Here is a 10,000-nt window from a genome sequence, read left to right as displayed (position 1 = left end):
AAGACTAATCGAACCATCTAGTAGCTGGTTCCTTCCGAAGTTTCCCTCAGGATAGCTGGCGCTCAATGCAGTTTTATCTGGTAAAGCGAATGATTAGAGGCCTTGGGGACGAAACGACCTCAACCTATTCTCAAACTTTAAATTGGTAAGAGGCCCGACTCGCTGGCTTGGAGCCGGGCGATCGAATGCGAGTGCTCAGTGGGCCACTCTTGGTAAGCAGGACTGGCGCTGCGGGATGAACCGAACGGCGGGTTACGGCGTCCGACTCGTACGCTCATCGGATCCCAGAAAAGGTGTTGGTCGATATAGACAGCAGGACGGTGGCCATGGAAGTCGGAATCCGCTAAGGAGTGTGTAACAACTCACCTGCCGAATCAACCAGCCCTGAAAATGGATGGCGCTGAGCGTGTGTTTTGGCCCATACCCGGCCGCCGAGGCAGAGGAGCCGCACTTCCCCCGCCCGGGAGGTAAGCCTCGGCGAGTAGGAAGGACGCAGCGGTGTGCGCGGAAGCGACGGGCGCGAGCCCGCGTGGAGCCGCCGCTGGCGCAGATCTTGGTGGTAGTAGCAAATACTCAAGCGAGATCCTTGAGGGCCGAGTGTGGAGAAGGGTTCCATGTGAACAGCCGTTGCACATGGGTCAGTCGATCCTAAGCCCTAGGGTAGTTCCGCTCCGAGCGGAGGCGTCGGCCCGAAGCCCTCGCGGACTCGGGTCTCGCCCCTTGGGCGAAAGGGAATCGGGTCAATATTCCCGAACCCGAAGGTGGAGCCCGCCGTCCTCGCGGCGGCCGAACGCTGTGAAGCAAACGAGCCCGGAGACGCTGGCCGGGGCCCCGGGAAGAGTTGTCTTTTCTTGTTAAGGAGCGGGATCCCTGGAATCGGTTCGCCCGGAGAGAGGGTCTGCGGCTCCGTAGAGCGCCGCGTCTACGGCGGCGTCCGGTGCGCTCCGGCTGGTCCTTGAAAATCCGGGGGAAGTGTTGGGACTCTCACCTCGGGTCGTACCCATGACCGCAGCCGGTCTCCAAGGTGAACAGCCTCTGGCCGATAGAACAATGTAGGTAAGGGAAGTCGGCAAGCCGGATCCGTAACTTCGGGAGAAGGATTGGCTCTGAGGGCTGGGTCGGTCGGGCCGGGTCCGGAAGCCAGGCTGGAGCCGCAGCGTGGCTGGGCGAGCCTGCCTGCCCTCGTGGCGGGTCGGGCGAGCCCGGACTGGCGCGGGGTCCGCCCGGTGGACTGTCCCGGCTGCGCGGGCGAGCCATCGTCCGCTTCGGCCGACGCCCAACAGCTGACTCAGAACTGGCACGGACCAGGGGAATCCGACTGTCTAATTAAAACAGAGCATTGCGATGTCCGCAACCGGGGCATTGACGCAATGTGATTTCTGCCCAGTGCTCTGAATGTCAAAGTGAAGAAATTCAACGAAGCGCGGGTAAACGGCGGGAGTAACTATGACTCTCTCGGGCGTGGCCGACGCCATCAGGGCACGCCCGAAGATGAGGTGGGTTGAGGAGGAGCTGAGACTGGCCGCGAGCGCGGAAATTTCCGCGCCCGCGTCTGTTCTTAATATCAATCAGGTTATACACGCAATCCTGCCGAACAGAACAATCGAATCCATTAAAGGAATGAGGCGAAAAAACGCCAGATACTCAGCCCTCCTCAGGGAAATGAGATGCCAAGGGGGTTCGGATGTGGGAGCAAACCCTGTCGAACCCGGGCCCGAGCAAGCCACGGAAGGAATTTCTGGCCCCCCTTCTTCCGTGGAGACATCGGTCGAGGCCGCCGCTGCGGTCTCGGCCGATACGGATGAGAGCTCGAGCCCAACGCAATCTTCGAGTAAGGGAACCGCTCCACCGGTGACCCCTAGAGAGGCCTTTGTGAGGATCTCTGGGGAGTTGGGCCTTCGGGTCCCCTCCCCAGAGGGAGCTCAGGACCTCTTGATGGGCAAGCTGGAGGAATGGCTCCCGAGCGCCACCTCACGACGCCGCCCTGCAGCCCCTCGGGCTGACCAGCAGGGCGGGACAAAGAAAAGAAAATCCCAATGGAAGTACCGACAGGCTCAGCAGAGTTGGAAGAAGGATAGGGGCCGCACATGCAGAGATATTCTGGACGGAAAAGTTCCAGGTGCGGCCACATCCTTCCCGGAGGGGACGGAAAAATATTGGGTGGATCTTTTGGGAAGACCCGCCCCTCCGAACCAAGGCAAGATCCCTACCCCAGTTGCTGATGCTTCAGCAACATGGTGTGAAGTGACTGCGGATGAGATCAACAAATCAATTAAGGCCTCCAAAAAGGGAACCGCCACTGGACGGGATGGCAGAATACTAAAAGACCTTGCGCAGGTCAACACACTTAAACTCCAGTGGCTCTTTAATGGATTTTTGGTTTTTGGTCTCCCCTCCGCGCTTAGAGAGGGGAGAACCGTTCTCATCCCCAAGTCCTCACACCCGGAGGGCCCCAGTGAGTACAGGCCGCTCACGATCACCTCGGTGGTCACGAGGACCCTCCATAGGATCTTGGCTTGGAGAGTACGCTCTGCTGCGCCTGTCGGTGACTACCAGAAGGGGTTCACTGACGAAGACGGAACGGCGGCCAACCTGGCCTTGTTCCATGGAGTCATTAAAGAAACAAAGAAATTGCTGCGCTGCGCACACTGCGCTTTTATTGATTTTCGGAAAGCGTTTGACTCCGTTGGACACGAGGCCATGTTGGCGGCCGCCACTCGCATGGGGTTGCCGAAACCGTTGGTGGAGTACATCCGCGGCGTATATGGCGACGCCACCACCACGGTGTTCGACACGGTGGTACACTGCAAAAGGGGAGTCCTGCAGGGAGACCCTTTGTCTCCCTACCTTTTTAACATCACACTCGACTGGGCCCTAGCCGAATTGGATGAAAACATCGGCGTCCAATTGGGGCCTAGTCGAATCTCCAAGCTAGCCTTTGCAGACGATATTGTCAAAGTGTGCCACCATGTCGATTGTAAGCGACCCCAAGCGGAAAAAGTGGGCGACTGACAAGAACTTGACTTTTGACACGAGTGGCGGGGAGATCAAGGCGATGGGGCCCGGGGACTTTTACAAGTACCTGGGCGTGTCGGTTGGAGCCGGAGGGACGGAGGGGCCGTCGAAGGCCTTAGCTCGCTGGTTGAGTGACCTGTCGCTGCTTAAGCGAGCCCCTCTGAAGCCGCAGCAGAAGATCTGGGCGCTCGTCAATGTTCTGGCGGCGCGGCATCGCTATAGCCTTGTGCTTAGCGGTGCGAAAAATGGAACCCTTCGCAGGGTTGACAAGGAGACAAGGAAATTTGTGCGCGGGGCTTTACATCTGCCCAAAGATTCGACTAACGCAAGTCTCCACGCCCAGATCCGGGACGGCGGGCTCGGTATTCCATCTTTCGAGTCCGCGGTCCCACTGCTGCGACAAGGAATCGTGCAGCGTCTTGCTCAGTCCTCGGACGATCGAGTGTCGCGGGTCGCCTTAGAGGCCCCCCGCTCTCTCCCATTCTGGGTCTCCTCGGAGACCGGGGTGGAGGAGGGTCGGAGGGCCTCGGCCCGCAGCTGGGCTAGGATGCTGCACGAGTCCGTTGATGGGGCTGGGTTGGCGGAACCCCACTCCGCTAGGTCCTCCCACGACTGGGTCAACGACGGAACACTCCTGCTTTCGGGCTCCAACTATGTCACAGCTATTAAGCATCGTCTTGGTGTTTCCACCACTCGGGTGAGGGCCGCTCGCGGTCGTCCGGGAGCTCCTGTGGTGTGCGATCTGGGGTGTGGTCGGATTGAGAGCCTCGGCCACATCCTCCAATCTTGTCCGGTGGTCGCGCCCTGGCGAACCAAACGCCACGATCGGGTCTTAGATCTTCTCGTGACCCAGCTGAGGGGGCATGGTTGGAACGTTCAACGCGAACCGACCGTGCCCACCCCAGCTGGGATACGCAGACCCGACATCATCATGGGGCGCGGCGGTCGGGCAATGGTGGTGGACGTTCAGGTGGTGGGAGACGCCAACGTGTCGTCGCTTGCTGCGGCACACGCGCGGAAGGTCTCCTACTACCGGGAGAACTCAGGCATTAGTGATTACGTTGTGAAACACTTTGAACATCAGCCAGAGTTCTCCACGCTCACCATCAATTGGCGGGGGCTTCTTGCTGAAGCCTCCGTGCGCACGCTGCGGAGCGCCGGGCTATCGCGGGCGGATACGAAGCTGTTAGTCGTGAGATCCCTCGAGGGTTCGGCGAGAATCTATCGCATGTTTAAAGCACAGTCAGGGCGCGACTGACTGAGATGGTTCTCGCCGACCCCCCTTCCCCTCCGCTCCGCGGCCACTCAGCTGTTGGGTTCAATCCCGGGAGCACTTTCACACCCACCCTTTATGGTTCAACTTAACTAACCCACGCTCTTTTGGCACCCCTCCCCACATATGGAAGGGCCTCCATAACTCCTGCCATATCCACTGGCAGTACCAGAGCAATATCAGGCTGCGTGGAGTGGAATGAGCCGGAATCTCTGCCTCCCAGGCTGCATAATCAGTCATGCTGCGGCCATGAAGAGACGTGACGCCAAACAGCGAAAGGAGTCGATGGCCATAGACGGCGTGGTCTGGCTGGCACTCTGAATCCTGCCACCAAAATCTTGGGGCACTAAGACAGAAGTGACCACGACATAACGGCCAGCCACACCAGATCTCGACCACCTCTGGCAAGTACTTGGTGCTGTTCAGGCCGACGGCCCTTATGAGCTATGAGCCATCAAGCCCTCGTGGAAGACCAAAACACCAAGGTCTGGCGCTCATCAAGCCCTCGTGGAAGACCAAAACACCAAGGTCTGGCGCCTAATAGTAGATCTAAATGACAGAGATCCAATGACGTCGACACAACGGATGCCGGGAGTACAACCTGAGGCTCCCATCTGGGGGGTGCCTTCCATTTCTTCCCTCTCCACCTTTCCCTGTCTTTCCCCTCTATCCATGACCTCTTACTTTTGTTGTGTGGCTCCCGGGATAGTAGTGTATATATGTATATATATTTCCACTTTCTGGGCCAGCCTTGCCCGAGGTCCCCCTAGTTTGTCTTAGCCGAATGAGCTTGTGTAGTTTTTGTTGTAAATGATTACCAAAAAGAGTGATCGCATATGTTTGTTTTGTTTGTATTTTAGGGGGGAACCCAAAAGGGCGAATAATTAAAAAAAATTAAAAAAAAATTAAAAAAATAGCCAAATGCCTCGTCATCTAATTAGTGACGCGCATGAATGGATTAACGAGATTCCCACTGTCCCTATCTACTATCTAGCGAAACCACAGCCAAGGGAACGGGCTTGGCAGAATCAGCGGGGAAAGAAGACCCTGTTGAGCTTGACTCTAGTCTGACCTTGTGAAGAGACATGAGGGGTGTAGGATAGGTGGGAGGTGCTTGCATCGCCAGTGAAATACCACTACTCTCATCGTTTCTTTACTTATTCGGTGAGTCGGGAGACGGGCGTTCCACGTGGAGCGTCCGATTTCTGGTGCTAAGCGGCCGGCCCCGCGTCGGCCGCGACCCGCTCCGAAGACAGCGTCAGGCGGGGAGTTTGACTGGGGCGGTACATCTGTCAAATGGTAACGCAGGTGTCCTAAGGCGAGCTCAGCGAGGACGGAAACCTCGCGTAGAGCAAAAGGGCAAAAGCTCGCTTGATCTTGATTTTCAGTACGAATACAGACCGTGAAAGCGTGGCCTATCGATCCTAGCGTTGGATTGTTCACCCACCAATAGGGAACGTGAGCTGGGTTTAGACCGTCGTGAGACAGGTTAGTTTTACCCTACTGATGAAAGGTTGTCGCTACGGCAATTCTGCTCAGTACGAGAGGAACCGCAGATTCGGACCGTTGGTACACGCGCTTGGTCGAGCGGCCAGTGGCGCGAAGCTACCATCCGCGGGATTACGGCTGAACGCCTCTAAGTCGGAATCCCAACCGGTACGCGGCAATACAGCCGGCGCCCCAGCCTCGGGAGGCCTGCACTAGCGCCAGCTAGCGGACGGGGCCGAAACCCGCGCACTCCGGGCTTGGAGGATACGAAGCTCCTTGCCCTCGCTCGCGGATAGCATTCCGCCGTGGAACGGGGCGCAAAATCACTTGCAGACGACTTGGGTATGGATCGAGGTGTCGTGCCCAGTAGAGCAGCCGTTTCGCTGCGATCTGCTGAAACTAATCCTTCCGATCCGCGGGATTTGTCCGCTTTTCTCTCAAAGTTGAGAAACAGGACGGGCGAATTCCCGGGGAGAAGGAGGAAGGAAGAGAAAAAGGAGCATTATACTTGTAACCCTACAACACGCTGCAAGCGCCTCCTCTGTGTGCTGCTGGTGAGCAGCAATTTATACTTGTACACACATCGACATATATATATATCTATCTACACACATCGACATATATATATCTATCTACACACATCGACATATATATATCTATCTACACACATCGATTGGATTGCTAGCGACGAATCTTACCACGAGGAGATAAGACTCCACTGTCTGTGTTCTGTTTTTCTTCTTGTTGTTGCTCCTCTTTATTTATTTATTTATTTATTTATCTATTTATCTATCTATCTATCTATCTATTTCTTTCTTTCTTTCTTTCTTTTATTGCAATATTGTCATCATCATCATAACCACCATCATCATTACCATCGTTATCATCATCGTCATCACTATGAATTATACCACAGAGGTGAGAGGAATATTATATGTATATCATATGTTTATATACAATAATTATTTGCAGGCCGGTTATGTCCATTTTGATTTCCCCCCTTTGTATTGTTAATTATGTATATTTATAGGATCTATATTTTTGCATTATGTTTTTATCATTATGTATATTTTCCCGTGTTTTCTACAATATTGGATGTGAAATAGTTATGATTATGTTGGGTGGATTTAATGCAATTCATTGGTAGTGAATTTCGGTAGATTCGTATAATTGAACGAATGATTAGAGTTATTTTGTGTGTGTGTGTGTTTCTTAGGTTAAATGTATGCTGATATAAGTTCATTTTAGTGTTTTTTTTCTTTTCGTCCTGAAACAGCTGTTCATGTATCATGTTTGTGTGTAAATGTACTTGTATACATGTATATATTTGTGTAACTGTCAATTGTGGTGTGATGGACCGGGTCCACTGTATTTCTTTCCTTGTACTTACCTGCCTGTGGGCAGGTAGTATCCTAGGAATATTCATCACATGCTTTAATTTGCAATGGAAATAAAGTATGTTATATATATATATATATATATATATATATATATATACTTTATCCAGAGTAGCCTGATCAGCATGAAATATATAAACGGCATAAAATAAACAAATACATTTCCAAACGATATAAAGTGGTCACACACACATCAAGTATTTAAATAGCTGCCGGTCTTCCTCAGGGCTCTGTTTTCGTTACAAAATCCATGGAACATGAACAACAACAGTAACAACACCAACAATAAGAGAACAATTTGTTTAAAAATAAATAATCGCGGCAGATTAACAACGGGTCACGTGATACAGTGAAATATAAAAATGAAGTGAACGCACATGTACAAGAATCTGGAAATACGATAAAACAAAAATAACATCTAGAAAGAAGAGAGGAAATGATTCAATATCACGTATGCAGCTGCCACTCATCCTGCTGTGGAAATGAGGGTGTCTTATGAACAGGGGTCCCCTTAGTTGTCAGTGCAATGCTTTTAATTGCCCTCGACATATTTTAGAATCCGTTCATTCAATCGTGCAACATCTGCTCCTTACAGGGATAAAATGTTTGCTTCCTTTCAATATTGTGGCCCAAGCGCATGTACTTTAGAGAAGAGATGGGAGAGGAGAGGTGATGAGATACTCCAACAGTGGGTGCTCGTCAATTGATCAGGGACAGGGAATAAGCAACCCCTTTATGTGTGTTTAAGGTAGTATTTAAATGATGCTATGCTATCTATAAAGTGGGCAGGTTCGGGGAGCTTATTCCAGTTTTCTGAGCCTGCATAAACAAAGGATTTTTGATAAAAGGCTGTACGACACTTTCGGAGTCTTGAAAGGAGTTACTCTTGACGACACTTCGTCGACAAATGAGAATTTCTCATAAAGTATAAACATGAGACAGTTTATATACACATTCCGCAGGAGGACCTGTGAAAAAAATCTGGTGTAACTGAGGTCAATCAAGTTTTCTAAAGACCTCCTCAGAGCTGGTTTCCCATGAACAATTCGCTATTCCACTGTCTGTGTTCTGTTTTTGTTCTTGTTGTTGCTCTTCTTTGCTCTGTGTGTGAGTGTGTGTGGGTGTGCGTGTGTGTGTGCGTTTTGTGTGTGGATGTCTGTCTGTGGTCGTGTACTAACGTTGAAGTCGAATCGGGCACCAGTACGGCGCCGGAGTGGCCAGAAGAGAAGCTGACGAATCGGACCACGAGGATATGAAACTTTCGTTGTCTGTGTTCTGGTTTTTTTTTTTTTTTTTGTTCTTGTTGTTGCTGTTCTTTGCTGTGTGTGTGTGTGTGTGTGTGTGCATGTGCGTGCGTGCGTTGTGTGTGTGGATGTCTGTCTGTGTTCGTGTGGGAACGTTGAAGTCGAATCGGGCACCATTACGGCACCGGAGTGGCCAGAAGAGAAAGTGTAGTGTCCCCGAAAGGACAACGGTGCTTGGGTGCTTGCACCGTTAGCTCCCCCGGAGTTCCGGCGGGACAGACGGTCAACGTCCCGCTGAAAAGCCGACGGGGTGGAAGAGAGTGCACGAAGAGGCGAGCTCCCATCTGTTGTCCCTCAGCTCCCTACCCGGAGTTGTGGCTCATAGCGTTCCTCTCGATTGCTTGCGATGAATCGGACCACGAGGAGATGAAACTCTGCAGTCTGTGTTCTGTCTTTGTTCTTTTTGTTGCTCTTCTTTGCTCTGTGTGTGTGTGTGTGTGTGTGTGCGTTGTATGTGTGTCTCTGGCTGTTGCCTTGCAGTCTTGTGGGAATAAATTAAAGTCGAATCGGGCACCATCCCGGCACCGGAGTGGCCAGAAAAGAAACATGTATTAAAGTTCGGGGCTGCCGAAAAAGACAGCGGTGTTGTACAGGAAGCTCCCCCGGAGTTCCGGCAGGCGAGGCAGCAACCGTTCCGCTGGAAAGCCCACGTCCTGAAAACAGCCCACGAGGAGACGAAGGGAAGGCGTCGACGCTTGGCATGTCCGTGTGTGACCGGAGATGCGTCGGGCGTGTCCCCTAGCAATCAGTTGGTCAGGTCAGGACTCGACCAGCTTTCCTCCTGCTGAAAGAAAAGAAAAAAAAATATGTCAAAGTGGACGACGGGGAGAAAAACGAAAGCAAAACAACCCCCACCAAAAGAAAAAAGAAGAAGAAGAAGAAGAAGAAGAAGAAAAGGTCCAGCTTTGGCCGTTGGCACACGAGGAAGGTTGGAAATGGTTGAAGCAGGCTGCCGTCCGGTCCGGCGTGGACAGAAACTCACTTTGGGGCGACGGCGTGCAGCTGCCGAAGTGACGGCGGTGCTCGCCCCTCTGCTCCCCCGGAGTTCCGGCGGGGGCGGCTGTCGTCTGCCGCCTGCCAGGTGACTATCGCAAAATGGAGGGCGTGTCTTCCTGGTTTGATGCAGCATGTTTGCGGCCGTGCGGCCGGTCTCGGGACGCAAGTGGCCTTCTCTTGGGCTGGTGCTTTCGAGTCCCAGTGGTCCTAGTCCGAATCCGAAACGGCCCTCTTTGATTTTTTTTTGCCATAGGAACACGTGTTTAAACAGCATTACGAGGGGAGGGGTTATTGCAATGCCGTGCCTATTATAGGGGAGGCCGTTTCGGTGAACGATATTTGGTTTTGCATGCCGGCGGGCCGGGAGATCGAGTAGCTCACTCTCGTGGAAAGTGGAAGTTCACAGCACCGAAATGGAACCGGGAGCGCACTTCCGGTGTTAGAGAATTTGAACGCAGGTCTATGGCCAGGCCAAATGCAAAACGAGGCTCTTTGAATCATTTGACCCTTATTGTGTGCAATGTGAA

At 52.6% G+C, this 10,000-nt stretch overlaps 1 pseudogene; it reads left to right on the top strand.

Moving 5' to 3' along the window:
* The window catches only part of LOC139724980 (large subunit ribosomal RNA), a 7,370-nt pseudogene extending 1,168 nt beyond the window's left edge, over window positions 1–6,202 (top strand).
* Window positions 6,203–10,000: the final 3,798 nt, after the last annotated feature.

This window comes from Diadema antillarum, unplaced genomic scaffold (assembly GCF_040938485.1).
Source record: "Diadema antillarum isolate AM-2024a unplaced genomic scaffold, OU_Dant_1.0 seq00000007_RagTag, whole genome shotgun sequence".
Classification (NCBI taxonomy): Eukaryota; Metazoa; Echinodermata; class Echinoidea; order Diadematoida; family Diadematidae; genus Diadema; species Diadema antillarum.
This window is presented reverse-complemented; position numbering and strand designations above follow the sequence as displayed.